The 14,906-nt window shown below is 53.7% G+C and overlaps 1 protein-coding gene across 1 annotated transcript in view; it reads right to left on the minus strand.

Annotated features, from left to right (window-relative positions):
* Nucleotides 1-13,642, minus strand: part of SLC38A3 (solute carrier family 38 member 3) — a 71,426-nt gene extending 57,784 nt beyond the window's left edge. The window contains exon 1 of the mRNA XM_030570949.1: nucleotides 13,531-13,642. The gene's annotated coding sequence lies outside the window, so the exon portion shown is untranslated. The remainder of the gene's footprint in view (nucleotides 1-13,530) is intronic.
* Nucleotides 13,643-14,906: the final 1,264 nt, after the last annotated feature.

Raw genomic sequence — 14,906 nt, forward strand, 5'->3', positions numbered from 1 at the left:
GCAATTGGCCAGGACCCAGTTTTAGCTCACCTGAAACAAGACCATCTACATGGAGGGGAGGGGAGGGGAGGGAAGGAGGGAGGGGAAGTTGCACTACTTTGAGAACTGATTTAAGCTAAACCAGTGCAGCCTGCGGCATGTAGACAAGATCTAACACACACACAGGCCACCTCCTTGCTGCCCAATCCAGGGCTATTTTTACACTGTGGGGGCTAGGAAAGCCTAGAGAAGACAAGGCAGTGTCGTTTTACCCTGAGGGATCATGGGCTGAGGAGGGTGGCACGGGGTACGGGTGGTATCTGGCTTTTGGTGACAGCACCCCTCAGCCTCTCTATCTGGACCGCTCACCGGGAGGGTGCAGAGAAGCAGCTGACGGAGTGTTTGGCCCCGGTAGTAGGCGCTGCTGGCCAAGCCATGCTATTGCCCCTGGCTGGTCCCCTGCCCAGAGGCTGGCAGAGCTCAGGAGGAGGCGGAGGGGCAGCTTTGTGGGGGGAGAACCACTCATTCATCTCCCTTCGCGTCACAGCTGAATCCCTGATAATCCGCCTGCCCTGGGGCCCGGGAAGCAGAAACATTAATGGCAGTAATCCGACTTTAGCACCAGGCACTTGCCCAGCTGCTGGGGCTGCATGTGGCTGGCCAGGTACCCAAGCACTGGCCTGTGTGGCCAGTAGAGTCTAGGAAATGCCTACAACAGACTTCTCATTACCTAACCTGGCTTGACCATGGCATGCTGTGGATCTATAACGGTGAGCCCAGGACATTGGCAGCCAGGACATTTGGGTTCTAGTCTTGTCTCTGCCACTGCTTCGCTTGGGAGTTACTGCTCTCTGACTCAGTCTCTCCTGGCTGGGAGGCTGCATTGTGCCTACTTGTTGCTGGCGTAAGGAGGTGGCTGGGCAGAAGCTCAGCAAGGCCCAAAGAGCTGAACAGAACTTGCCTGCGGTCACGCAAGCAACAAGGAATAGAACCCAGGAGTTCTGGCTCCCAGCCCCCCTACTCTAACCACTAGCTGGCACTCCCTCCCAGAGCCCTATATCTCAGTCCTGCACTCTCACCCATAGGCCGCAGTCCCCACCAACAGTCAGGAAGAACCCAGGAGTTCAGACTCACCCAGTGCTCTAACCACTAGACAGTGCTTCCCACAGGTGGACGAATATGGCTAATTGTTGGCTCGCTGGGTTCCGAAAGTTGGGTACCATCCAAAATCCAGGTTTAGACACTCAGGCAAGAGGCCCAATTTTCAAACATGCTAAACAGACCCTGAGTTAAGCAGGTGCAGTTAGTGAGGTGGGGGCCGAAATACCTTTGAGACTCCAGGCCTCAGGACCTCTGAAAAGTAAGACACTGAGTTGCCTACCTTTGGATTCAGAGCGAAAAGCCTTCACATGCCTAGTTACTTTGCCCTTCAGTGGGACTTACAGAGTTTTGAAATATTCACCCCCTCAGGGTTGAAGTTTAGGGACCCCAGTTTGAAAATCTTGGCCCACTCAGTGCTGCAAACTCTCAGGATTTGACCCCAAGTCATGCTACTTGGTGTGGTTTTCTTAAAGCCCAAGCTCCCAGAGTCATGTGATTAATATCAAATCTAAATCGCCCTTGCTGCAGATTAAGCTCATTGTTTCCTGTTATTCTCGTTCTGAGGAAATCTTTGTTTTCTTTTTTGGAAATATTTCTAGCCCTCACAGCTACAGAGCAAAAGCACAAAACCGTGACCCCTGCCCCTGAAGGACTCAGAACCAAAAGGGAAAAATAAGAATTTAAAACCATGATTTTTGAAAAGTCTTGTGATTGTTCCACCAATCTCATGTTTTGTCAGGTGGCTGCAGGTTGCCAATTCCGCGTATCACAGCTAGACCAGCTTGCGAATGTCATGAGCTCAGACAACGTGACTCAGGACGATTACCGGTTCCACGGGCCTCTTAGCCTACCGGGTAAACACCATGAGCCCACAGACTTGGGAACTATGGGAGCAGGGGGTGCTGCAGCACCTCCAGGTTTTACAAAGCATCCCGGCATGCAGGGTCCCAGCTGCTGGCCCTGCGCCCACCTCCAGCTGGGACCACAGCCTCAGCCTCCTTACCCTTATCTGGGTCCTTCTCTCCCGGAGATAAGGCCCTGCTCCTGGCCCCAGCTGGGGGGGCACAGACGGGGTAAGGGGGCTGGCTTTCAGCACCCCCACTATTAAAAGTGTTCCAGCACCACTGCACAAGCCCCACAACGAAGAACTCACAAAGATGCCTAATCAGCCCCAATGAAACAGGATAAGTTTGCATGTCAGAAATTGAGCAGAGTTGATTTCACATGGCAGAAAAATGGACTACAGCAGTGAGGCAGCATGGAAAGGCAGTAAACTGATAAGTGACAGAGTGAGTATACAGTAGTAAGAGGATTGCATGATTACATGGCCTAGTGGCTAGAGCACTGGGACTCAGGAGACCAGGTTCTTGTCCCTGGCTCTGCCAAGGGCCTGCTGGATGACCCTGGGCAAGTCATGTTCCCACCCTGTGCCTCAGTTTCCCCATCTGTAAAACAGGGATAACAACACCGAACTCCTTTGTAAAGTGATTTGAGATTTACTGCTGAAGAGTGCTAACTGGAACTACTACAGTCAAATCCAAATCAAAAAAATCTCATATCCCCCCTGAGTTTTTACCTCCAAAGAAGAGACCCAGTGTTTCTCAGAGACAAAGAGACTTTCAGGCCAGATGGGACCATCCTGATCATCTAGTCTGACCTCCTGCACAATGCAGGCCACAGAATCTCACCCACCCACTCCTGTAACAGACCCCTAACCTCTGGCAGAGTTACTGAAGTCCTCAAAACATGATTTAAAGACTTCAAGTGACAGAGAATCTACCACTTACACTAGTTTAAATCTGCAAGTGACCCATGCTGCAGAAGAAGGCGAAAAGCTCCCAGGGTCTCTGCCAATCTGACCCAGGGGGAAATTCCTTCCTGACCCCAAATATTATGGCCATGTTTCCCAATTCCCAAACAAAACGCTTAGTTAACATAAAGAGCAACTGGCTGCCCGCCGATCTTCTGCCCAGCTGCCTTGCAGCCTCACCTCCGTCTGAGTTCCTGTGGGTGGGGTGGCAGCGGTGGGTCCTGGCAAGGGGGCTGGAGAAGGCGAGGGTTGGAGGTTTATGGATCAGTTCAGTGATTGCGCTCCAGGGGACCTTTTCAAAGCTCCAGGTGGGAGAGGGAGTCTGGAGACACTGGTGAGACAGCAGGGAGGGGGTAGGCTGGCAGCACGGGCGGAGGCCAGGGGCCAGCAGGGCAAGACGAGATGGCAAGGGATTATCCACACAGGCTGGTTCTGTCCATAGCTAGGGCTCAGCTGGCCCCCCAAGAGCCCCTAATCCTGGGTCTTGCCTGTAACCCAGCAGTGAACCATAGCCCTTCTCCCACCCCCGTCCCCCAGTGCAGTCAATAGGAGTCTTTCCATCGCTCTGGGAGCAGCAGGGCTGGGCTCTGATTCAGGCGAAGTCCAGCTGAGCAGTAACATAAACACTGATCAGTGCCTTCGCTCTGAAAGGTTGTTATCTGGATGGGGGAGAGGGGGAATCTCTGTTACCACAGTTCCAAGATTGGCTTAAATGCCAGGAAATTTAAAGATTTAATCAATTTTGGGCCTTTTCCATTCCTCTCCCAGTTTTGACCCTATGGGGTAACATTCTGTAGCTCTTCTCCACGAGTGCCAGATACTTACTGATTTATAAAAACACCAGCTGAGATTCTGACCTAATCCCAGGACTCCAGGAGTTGGGGCTTTGAGGAAAAGAAACACCAAATATTACAAGCAGTCGGGCAGCGGCTTTACTCGCTTAGACCCAGCCAACAAATAGGCCAATTCCGAGCTCACTCCGGTGTGATTCAGGAGTCAGTGCAATGGCAGCCATGGGTGTGAAACCAGCACAAGATGAGTATGAGGGGCACTGAATTAGCAAGGCTGTTTTGCTCCCTGCTGTAACACTGCACCCCACATTCTTCATAGTGATATTATTATATGATTATGGCATAATTTTGATGCATTTTAGGCAAGATGGGTCATATGATGTGTCATTGGAAAAGTTATGATTTGCTGAATACAATTATCCTATTTGTATGCATGTATTATTTTGTATCTGAAGTTATGAATATTGACTATGTACCTGTATTTCACATGTAGTTACACCTGCCCACTAGGCAGGATGCTTCCAGTCTAGATAGCTGGTGGGGAAAGGTGTATTCAGGGTAATGGGCCATTAGGAAAAACAGTAGGCCTTAGGAGAAGCTTATCCCCAGCCTGGTGTGCCTTCACGAGAATGCTCCAGACAATCTGTAAGTAATGGCTGCTATGACTCAGCAAGGACATGTGATGAGACCATATGACTCTGGACTCCATCTTGAGAGGTCAGTGTTTTTCCACAAACTGAGTTTTGGGACAAAGAGTTCCCGCCATATGTTAAAGCTATATAAGGTGGGGAAGTGACATCATCTGTTGTCCTCCCCACACCAGGACTACTGGAAACACCTGAGGAACAACAGCTTGAGCCACAAACACCCTTTGCCTGGAAGAGACCACAGCTCCCTGTGGAGAAGCCTAGTGCTGCCAGCTCCCTGGCACTGGGGCCAACCCCATGGGGGAAGCTGCTCAGAGGCTGGGCCCAGGGCACTCTAGGCCTTCACGAGTGCTCTGCTCTCGTTAGACTCCTATGTTAGTAGAGCCCTTGATAAATAGCACTCGGACTGCACAGCACCATGGCTCAGCTGGCCAACACTGGTACCTTAGGTCTCTCCTGCTCCTGGGACTGCAATCCACCTGACGGTCCGCCTGGCATCTACACATCCTAACACCTCCCTCTGCTGGGGAACCAGCTCAGAGATCTGGTTCTGCATTCCAGCAGGCACTCAGCCACTCATCAGAGGAGAGGGATAGCTCAGTGGTTTGAGCATTGGCCTGCTGATTCCAGGGTTGTGAGTTCAATCCTTGAGAGGGCCACTTAGGGATCTAGGGCAAAAATTAGTACTTGGTTGTGCTAGTGAAGGTAGGGGGCTGGACTCAATGACCTTCCAAGGTCCCTTCCAGTTCTAGGAGACAGGTATATCTCTAATTATGATCTGTGTTCCCAGCAGCTCTGCCATCCCCTGGTGCACAGCTAAGATCCAGCTGGGTTTCTCTTGTCTTCCAAGACCTGAATCTGTTTTTTTCAGCTGCTCAGGTCACCCTTCTGCCCTCAGCCATGTGCTCGGGTGCAATCCAGTTCAGGCAGAGGGACCAGCTGAGACCTGGCCGCCACCTTTCTCCTCAAACTAGGGCTTCAAGTTCAGTGGGGTAAAGTTAGGGTGACCAGACGTCACAATTTTATAGGTACAGTCCCGATTTTTGGGTCTTTTTCTTATATAGGCTCTTATTACCCTCCACCCTTCACCCCCATCCCGATTTTTCACACTTGCTGTCTGGTCACCCTAGGTATAGCTGGAGCATGAACTTTGCCCTTGTCCCACTGCTCCAGGGCGAATTGCAGCCCCTGTCCTCAACACGCCTTCTCCAGCAAAGTGTCCCCCTCTTCCCACTGACATCCTGCCCCTTGCTGGCCCATGGGACAGAGCTCTCCCTCACCCCTTGGCACCCACGGGCCCATCGGGCATGGGGGCGGGGGAGGCGATGTACCCATGCCCCCATAGGAGGGAGAAGGTAAATGCTGCTTTGCTGGAAGAATACAGTCCCTAGCTTGGTAGCACATGCAGGCTGCAGCAGAGCCAGGGTGGCGCAGCAGCTGCTGTCCGGGCATCAGAGCCAGCTCTGGCAGCACCAGTCAAGCCCAACTCCTCTATAAATCATGCAGAGCTCCCTTTCCCCCAGGGCCCTTGATCACTATTTCATTACAGTAGCATTACAGGCCCCCATCAGCATCCAGCTGCTCCCACGCCAGGTGCTCTGAAGGCTGGGAGACCATAGGGGCTATAACTGCATGCACAGATGGGCACTGACATCACACGGGAGCCTGTGGCATAGCTGGGGCCAAAACTCAGGTCTGCAGAATCCTTGTCTAGAGCACATGGGATTCCTGGCGCCTTTCCCCCAAGGGCTGTCAGCAGTCCCCCATTAACTTCTCCAGCTAATCTAGACTGAATGCCCCGGGTCGAGATCCTGGCCTGAGTAGGTTGCAAAGTGTCCTTAGAGCAGAAACAAAGACCCAGGAATGCCCCCATCTCAGCCCTTCCCCAGGGACTGTGCCTGAGTTGGGTTCCAGTCAGTGAGGATACAGAGTCGGAAGTGACTGGCACACGCACTGGGCCTAATGCTCTCACATGTTCCCTGCCACCGGACCATCCTGCCTGGGTGTGGGTTGTTCTATGTGGTTGACTGGCCTGGAGCCAGCCCCGAGCCAGTCACTGCTGCTCCGGCCCAGGCTCTCTGCCCTCCACTCGCCCAATGGGGCTGGAAAAATTCTGCTGCTCCTAGTCCTTGGTGACAGATCTAGAGGGGAGGGATGGGGGGACCTTTGGTCTCAAAACTAGGCATGTAAGAAGCACAGTGACCCACAGCTGAGTTGGGGGATGGTTGCTCCAATTGCAAACAGCTGTTCGGTGCAGACTAAATTCATCCCCCTTATCCACTGTGGGTGGATCTCCCCCTGCCTCTACCTTGGGCATGTTCCTCTCTGAGTACTGCAGCATGTCTGCCCCACACTCCTGGGAGCCAAGCAGTGCTCTGCCCCCCCTTGCCCAGACAGGGAGCTGAGCCTGTGCGTTTCTTGCCCAAGGTCTAATGGAGTTGGTGGCAGAGCCACTTCACCTCATTCCCTGATCAGCCACCATCCTTCCTCTAGGCGACAGCCACCCACCTGGCCAGCACTGTGAGACCTCCAGAGCGCAAAGGAGGAGCTGCTACAGCTTGAGCTGTGATAGCTCCATCTCCTCTGGAGGCAGGGCACGGAGGGGGACATGGAACACAGGCACGACTTGAACTAACAGGCCCTTCCCCAGAAGGGTGCGCCACGCTTCCCCCAAGTGCCCACTACCCATGCCTCCCCATCCCTGAGAGATGGCAGTGGAGCTGTTCCACTGAGCCACGCAGCGGGTAGGGGCTTTTTCCGCTACTGTGCACTCAGTGCTGTGTGAGACACACACCAAAATATAGTCACTGCCCCATGCTGCTTCCACAGCTATGGGCCCAAGCCCTGATGCAGAGAACGCTACAGAGCTTTGCCTGATCATTTCCTCCACTGGAGTTTGCAATTTCTAGTCTCACAGTGAGCCAGTAGCAGAGCTGGGAGAGAACCCAGGAGTCCTGGCTCCCAGCCCGCCCCAACCACTAGCTCCCACTCCCCTCCCAGAGCTGGGAAGAGAACTCAGAAGTCCCAGCTCCCAGCCCCCAACTGTCACCCTGCCATGGCCCTGGATGTCTCTGCCCAGCTTCCTCACCAGGGGATTAATAGCCAACCCATTAACAGCCACTGAGTTTTGTTGTGGGCCGGTGTCCCAATCTTTCCCCCATGCTTGTGCGAAGGAAGGAGCCGTGGCTAAGGGCTGACCCCCGGCCTGGGGAAGGGCTGGATGCACAGCCTCACTCCCCGTGTCCTGAGCTGGCTTTGGGGAGGAAATCTAATCCTAGCAAGGGGGAGGAGGGAGCCGCAAAAGAGCTCACAGCTGGTCTGGATAATCAGCGAGGGTGCGCTGATGAGCAGGGACATGCACGTGTGGCTGCAGCTGCTGAACAAGAGACAAGGCCAGCCTAGCGTACGGGGTTCGTACGTGGTGCTCTGCGTGGCAAAGCACCCGCGTGGGCAAACCTGCCAGGGCTTTGCTACCCAGCGTCACAGAAAGCCTGAGGATGCAGCAGACATGTTGGGGAGTGGATTCAACCCCTCACAGCCCAGCCAGGCTAGGAGGGTCCCATGCATCCCACACCCAGTCCAGCTGACGAGCCAGGTCTCCCAGCCCCTGGAGCTCCCTTGGCATCTCGTCACACTGGCCTATTTGGAAGCAGGGCAGAACCCCCCCATTCCATGGCACGTGTCACACTCCAGCCAGACCCCACCATTGGTGCAGGTCCTAACCCTACCCACACCGGCAAGGGGATTCTCGGTGGGGGTAGGGCTGGCCTCCAGAACCAGCCCTGGACCATGCCCCAATCTCCCAGGGAAGAAGAGCCCTCCGAGACCCTCCCAGCTCTGCAGGGATACATGCTAGGAGAGTGGTAACCTGCTGTGATGCTTCAGTGCCTGACCTCACCCTGGCAGGGGTCCGACAGAAACGCTCCCTCCAGCCCATGCAGTACCATCCAGGTAGGTTATGGGTGGGGCTTTTCTGTATTTCTCCACAGGAACCACGCTGGACCACTGGCAAAGGCAGAAGAAGCCATCACCCCATGTTACAGATAGGGAAACTGAGGCACAGAGCAGGGCAGCAACTGGTCCATGATCACATGGTGAATCAATGGCAGAGTGGGAAATTGAACCCTGGCAGCCTGGGCCCCAGGCCACCCTGCTCTAAGCGCCAGCCCTCACTAACCTAGTGCCACTCCTCCATGAGGCACTAAACCCACCTGACAGGGAGGAAAGCTGTGTTAGTTGATGGTGCGGACTGGCTGCGCGGAGGACTCGAACGTGCGAAGATGAGGGAAGGAGGGCGGAAGCCCCGTGCCATGCTGCAGCCATGGGGCAGGAGAAGCGAGGGCTGGGAGAACATGGACAGATGGTGACTTCCTTCTTAGGCAAGCTGCAAAGACAGCCATGGCGTTCCAGCACCCGGGACAGCAGGAGCCGCCCCAGCACCTCCTTCCCATGCCCAGGGAGCTCTGGAGGGCTATGTGGTGCCTACCCCCCAAAGCCACCCCCCACTAACCTCAGCCAGGGTGTCATACACCCACGGGTCACTTGCAAAGCAGGAGCCACCAGCTGTCAGATGCTGTCCTGGGAAACCTCCCACAGGTGCGGGCTGCCCCCGAGACTCAGACACATGCTCCAACAGCACTAGCTCCTTCCCCTGAACATGACTGAGCAGGAGGAAGGAGCGGCCCAGGGAACCTGCATCAGCTGCCCATATCACGGGCAGCCTTGACCCCGCTTCTGCAGGCCAGCATGTGTAACATGGCCTGGACATATGGATTTGGGCACCTAACCCTTTAACTCAAGCGATTGCTCTCAGGCAAGTGGCCCAATTTAGCACTGACGCTGTTGGCTCTTTGCGCTGTGTCTGTACAGAGCCTGGCCCGGGGGGCCCTGGCCATGACTGGGGCTACAGTAATAAAAGGGTAGGTCAGCAGCGGCTGTGCCTAGGACCCACCACTCGGATCAGCCCATGCGTCCCTTTGCCAGGTTCGAGGCTGGATGCAAACTGCCCCCTCAGGGTTTGGAGAAATGAGCCCATTGCGGATGCCAGAGAGCAGCACTGGGGCAACTGGCTGGGGCTGAACACAGCAGTTCTGCCTCAGGGGTCCACCCCAGCCACTGGCATCTCCAGGCCATTTTCCCTTGGAGAGGCTGTACACTGGAGGAAGCCAGGAGAGACATCAACCCCTGGATGTGATCTCAGCCAGTCCTTTCCATTCCTGAGAGAGGCCTGGATTTTAATCGAAGCAGCTGAACAAACACTAACGGCCCACTGCCTTGCCTAGGCTAGACTTGGTAGCATGCATTAGCTAACCCCCAACCTTAGATCTAACGTTGAAACAGCCCAAGTCTGCAGCCAAGCCCAGAACAGAACCTGCCCTAGCCACTAGGTCAAACTTCTGCCCCTGGATGACTGGTCCTAGACACGTGGGTTCTCCCGCTACCTTACTGGGTGACTGCCCCCTGCGGTGCCTCAGTTTCCCCTCCCAACCTTTGCCTAGTTAACCTAAGTCGGGTGGGGTTGGGGCTGCCTCTCTCTGTGTGTGTTCAGCACCTGACACAGTGGGGTCTGGGCCCATTCCAGTAGCCCAGAGGTGTCCGGAATGCAGGTGACAGATGTAGCCATTTGGCCCTTTGAGGGAAGTGATTACAAACAAGGGGAGGAGGAGGTGGTTAGAACAACATTTAGTTTGGGCATTTCCCCTGGAACCTGGTGGAATGTGAAGGGGACCTGAGGATGAAGGACCCGACTGTTAGCAAATTGCTGTGTCAGCAGCACTGTGTGGCAGGGGGCTTGTGGGTGGCAGCCAAACCCCACATGCCCCCGGCATGCCAGGGCCAGCCTAGGTGAGCGGGCGCCGGGTCCCCAGCTCCCCACCATGCTGGCTCTTACGCAGCCTGGAGAACGGTTTACTGAGAAAACAAACTGTGGGACCCCAGCGTGTCACTCCCGACAAATCCACCAAAGAAAGGCCCTGGCGCAGCATGTTTATTTGATACAGCTGCAGCCAGTGGGTGTAGATACAGCTGGAACCCCAGCAGCTCCGAACTCCCAGCTCTGGGCCCCAAAGCACTGCTTTCAGCCAGGCAGCTCTGGGATGAAGCAGAGAAAGGGAGGGGCAGAGCTGATCAAAGGTGTCCCTACCCTTCCCAGGCTATATACTACAGCAGGCCACAGGGGCAGAGTCACAGGGTAATTGGTTGTGGTCAGATGGTTAAAGCAGGGGATAGAGCAGTTTGATTCCTGGTCTAGAAAATCCCAGCTGTCACAGGGGAGTGGGGTCTAGTGGTTAGTGGGTCTAGTGACTGGCATAGGCGACTGGAAGTCGGGGTGCTAGTCCCAGCTACGGGAGGCAAGCTGGGTCTGGCAGTTAGAAGCCAGTTAGAAGCAAGCCTTGGGGGCCCGGATTCCTGGGTTCCCTTCTTGGTCTGGGAGGGGAGGAGGCTTGGCTCTGGCACCTCGCAGGGACTCCTCTCACCTCTGAGATGGGGCCGCCCACCCCAAGTGCGAAGGAGGATGTGTGGTCACGCATGAGCACCAAGAGGCCCTGAGAGGCTCAGATAAAAGGCGGCATGGGAAGAGCCGAGTAAAGTAGTTAGATACCCCATCGCCCCAGCCATGGCCCTTTAATTGTCTCCACCTGGAAACAAGGGGTCCTTGTTTGGGGCTCAGCATGTGAATGCATGGCCTGTGCACTAGGCCTCGCTCTGGCTTGCTCCGGTGCGGGCTCCCCTTACAGGACCTGTGGTCGTTGTAGCCCCTGGCCCAGCAGGACAACAGACCCGTCTCTGGTGTGGCCAGCCCGATCCTCTTCTAGAGGATAAGGGGGGAGGTGACCCTGGCTACAGAGCAGATCTGACAGCTCCCTACCCAAAGGGGGCATCTTCCCTGGCTGTGAAACAGATACACTCCCTGGAGCCAGAGGCCTGAGTGCCCATCGATTGGACTCAGCCATCCGGCCCTGAGCCAGAGCTCTCTGAAGTCAGTAGAACTGGCTGCTGGCTCCCACCAGCTTTGGATCAGGCCCTTTGCCCCGGTCCTGTGTTGGCATCCCCTGGTGCAGCCATTCACAACCGCAGGATGCGAGTGCGAGATGCTGCCATGCAGTGTGACAAGTGCCAAGCTGCATCCCCAGAGTGGAGTGGGAGTCTCTCATACCCACATCAGCCCAAGGAAGAAGGCAATGGGGGACCAGCCCCACTGCGCTGTTCCCCACACGTGGGGAAGGATTTTAGACTAAACAAGGCCCTCTCTAATCAGTGTGGGATCCCCCAGCCCTTCCCTGAAGAGCAGACGCTTGCCTCGGTGCCTGGGGCCAAAATCACCCCTCCTTCCTCAGCTGTTGGCTGCTGCTTTATCCCAGAGCTGGCTGCATATCAGGGGGCAGCTGGGAAATGTGAATGATTATTGAATGGGCCTGGGTTGGTCACTGGGGATGGGAGACCCCCAGCTCCAGCAACCCAACCACACTCAGCACTGCTCCCCCCCCCAGCTCCATCCAGCCTCTACTGTACTAGGCGCCCCCTTCCCTGGCTGTCTAAAAGTGGGGATGGGGCAAGCTGTCCCTGGTGCCCCCTCTATAATCAGGGCTAATGGGTGTGGCTATGCAAATCAATGGCTGGGTGAAAGGTGGAGTTAGAAGTTGACACAGTGATCGTAAAGTGATTGGTTGGCAGTTGGAGCATGTGGGCCTCCTGTAGCCTTCTGATAGCTCCTTGAGCAACCAGGTTCTATAAATACCTTGCTCAGGGCAACAAAAATCCAGGCATGTCCCCCCTGCTCCCCAGAAACAGCTTGGGCCACAGCACCTGCACAGAGCCAGCTCCCACAGTCAAATTACATCCAGCCTGCTACACACAGTGACCCCCCTGAGCCTGCCCAGAGTCCTGATAGCCACACCCCAGTACCCTGATTGCAGAAAGCCCCCCAAGTGACACGCAGCTGGGACACACATGCTGCTGCTGGTGAAATTGAATGCCAAAGACTCTCTCTGTCTCCTAGCGCAATGTGCAAGAACCTGGTTTTCTCAAGTAGTGTACTGACCCAGAGCCTCCTGCTGCAGCCCGAAGCAATGACACCTGATCTATGCTGCAACAGTTTCCAGAGCTAGGAGACATGTAACTCCCATGCACAATTAAAAATTAAAGCGGAAAAAAGATATATTTTTTTAAATGCCTGCAACCCAGCAATCATCGGACAACAGCTCACACAGCATAAGGCACTTTCCAAGACTTTGCCCAAAGCCAGGCACTATGTTCTAATGCAGCAAACCTGCCTTAGCACTGGCTCCTTTCTGATCCTTCACACATTTTTATAGATCACGAGGAGTTAAGAGTGAAAAAACTCCACACCAGAACTCCAGCTCTTGTCACCTGCAAACTTTGCTGTAGCTTCAGATTTGACCCACATGCATTGGCTTGCATAGTTCACAGCATTGAAAGAGAACTAGGATCTGCATGTCAAGAAGAGCACAAGGTGAATTATACTATTCATTATATAGTCTTGCAGCTGTCTTTGCAAGTGAGGAAAGCAATGTGAGTGTTTATAATATTATGGGGCTGTTGACCCTGGCAATAAAACCATCAGGGCAGTTTAAATGAGTTTTAGGACAAAGCCAGAACAGGTAAAAACAAACATGGGGGGGGGGGGGAGTGGAAGATAAAAACAGCTGCCCTGGAACTACAATTTACCCTCCACATAGTGCACAAATATCAGTGTTCGGCACATAGGCTATTCCTAACCCCCTTTGCACATACGTCAAAAACTCTAACCCCATCCCATCTACTCTTGGCAGTATTACCGAGAGTAGAAAGCGTGGCAGTACACCTCTACCCAGATATAATGCGACTCAATATAACACGAAATTGGATATAACACAATAAAGCAGTGGGGGGCAGTTCAATATAAAACGGTTTCACCTATAATGCACTAAGATTTTTTGGCCCCCAAAGATAGCAGTACATTGGGGTAGAGGCATATTTAGACCAAGACAGGTTAGATTAGAATAGCCAGAATAGATTAGGCGGGATGAGCCTGGCTTGGCTGGAAGAGTTCTCACAGTTTCAGGGTGGTTTGGAAATTGAAGAGTTTTGCACATTTTAAAAAAAAGTATAAAGCAAGTTTATAGGAAGCAATTTCAAGAGAAAAGAAAAAGAAAAACACAGCCAGTGTGAGAGAACAGAGGACAAGTTTGTTGACACTTACCTGCTTCTCCCCTCTATGCCCCCAAGCACTGCCTGCTCTATTCTGCGCTGGGGAAAGCAGGCACAACTTGCCGATTTCCTCTGCTGGGAGATGGCTCTGCGCGCCCAGAGCTACCGTGCAGATTATAGGACCATGTTACCCAGTAATCCCAATGGAGGCAGGATTAAAGTAGCCCAGACCCGCCTCCATCACAGCTTCCAATCTGTGTGGCTGCTGGGCCAGCATCACAGCCAACCCCTTTTTTCCAGGGCTAGGAGGGATGTACACACACACACGCACACACACACACAGCAGGATTAGAGAGGGACAGCAAGGGTAGAGCTCTGCTCAACACCACCAGCCCAGCTCTTCTGATTTCATTCCTGTATCCTGCTGGCTTTTTCCCCAAGCGACAAACAAAGCTGCCTCTTTCTCCCCCACTTTACAGAATGACTTGCCATGGGCTTTCCTGCCACACGCTAAGATCAGACATTTCCTTTCCCTAAGAAACTCTCCCTCAGCCTGGCTACATAGGGGTAGTTCAGCCATTTTTAAAATCCAGATGATTATAGGATCCCCTCCCTAGATTTTAATCCCAAATAGGCACATACCCAAAGCCCCAGGAATAACCTCTAGATTAAATGTCCTGGATCCATTTTGGTTCTTCTAATCTAACCCCTGAAGCTCTAAATATAGCGGGAACCAAATTCACTTGCTTGACTCCATGATGGCAGCAAACAAGCCTATCTAGAGGAATGCACCGTGCTATTTGACACAAGGGCTAATTCTATAAATCCTGGTTAAATCAATGAGGCTATTTGTGTGAGCAAGGATGTGCAGAAATAGACTCTTAAACTGTAAAATCATGTGAACATTGACTGTCCCTTAATTCCTCTCCAGCGCTGCCCTGGCTGTCAGTAGTTAAATTAATCTAGCCAGGGATCGCTATTAACAAGTCAACATTTCCAGCAGCAGCTGTACATTCCCACAGATTCTTCCTATGTGGAGAATAGGAAATGACTGCAGAACCACTTCTGAAAGTGGATGGGCCTAGCCTAGATGCAAATATTGGCATTAAAACACTTTCAGACAACTGCTTTATGTTTTGAATTTGTTTTGGGTTTACAAAGAGTATTATCTTTGGTCTTGTCAAATAAAATGATTGTAGGCCTATAACCCCCCAATTGCCCCCCATCTTCCTCTGCTCCCCAAACCCCTCGATTGCCCCCAGGGGCGGCTCTAGACATTTAGCCATCCCAAGCACGGAAGCATGCCGCGGGGGGTGCTCTGCCCGGCGCCGGTCCCGCGGCTCCGGTGGACATCCAGCAGGCGTGCCTGCAGATGGTCTGCTGGTCCTGCGGCTTCGGTGGAACCGCGGGACCAGCAGACCCTCCACA

Source organism: Gopherus evgoodei, chromosome 7 (genome assembly GCF_007399415.2).
Source record: "Gopherus evgoodei ecotype Sinaloan lineage chromosome 7, rGopEvg1_v1.p, whole genome shotgun sequence".
Classification (NCBI taxonomy): domain Eukaryota; kingdom Metazoa; phylum Chordata; order Testudines; family Testudinidae; genus Gopherus; species Gopherus evgoodei.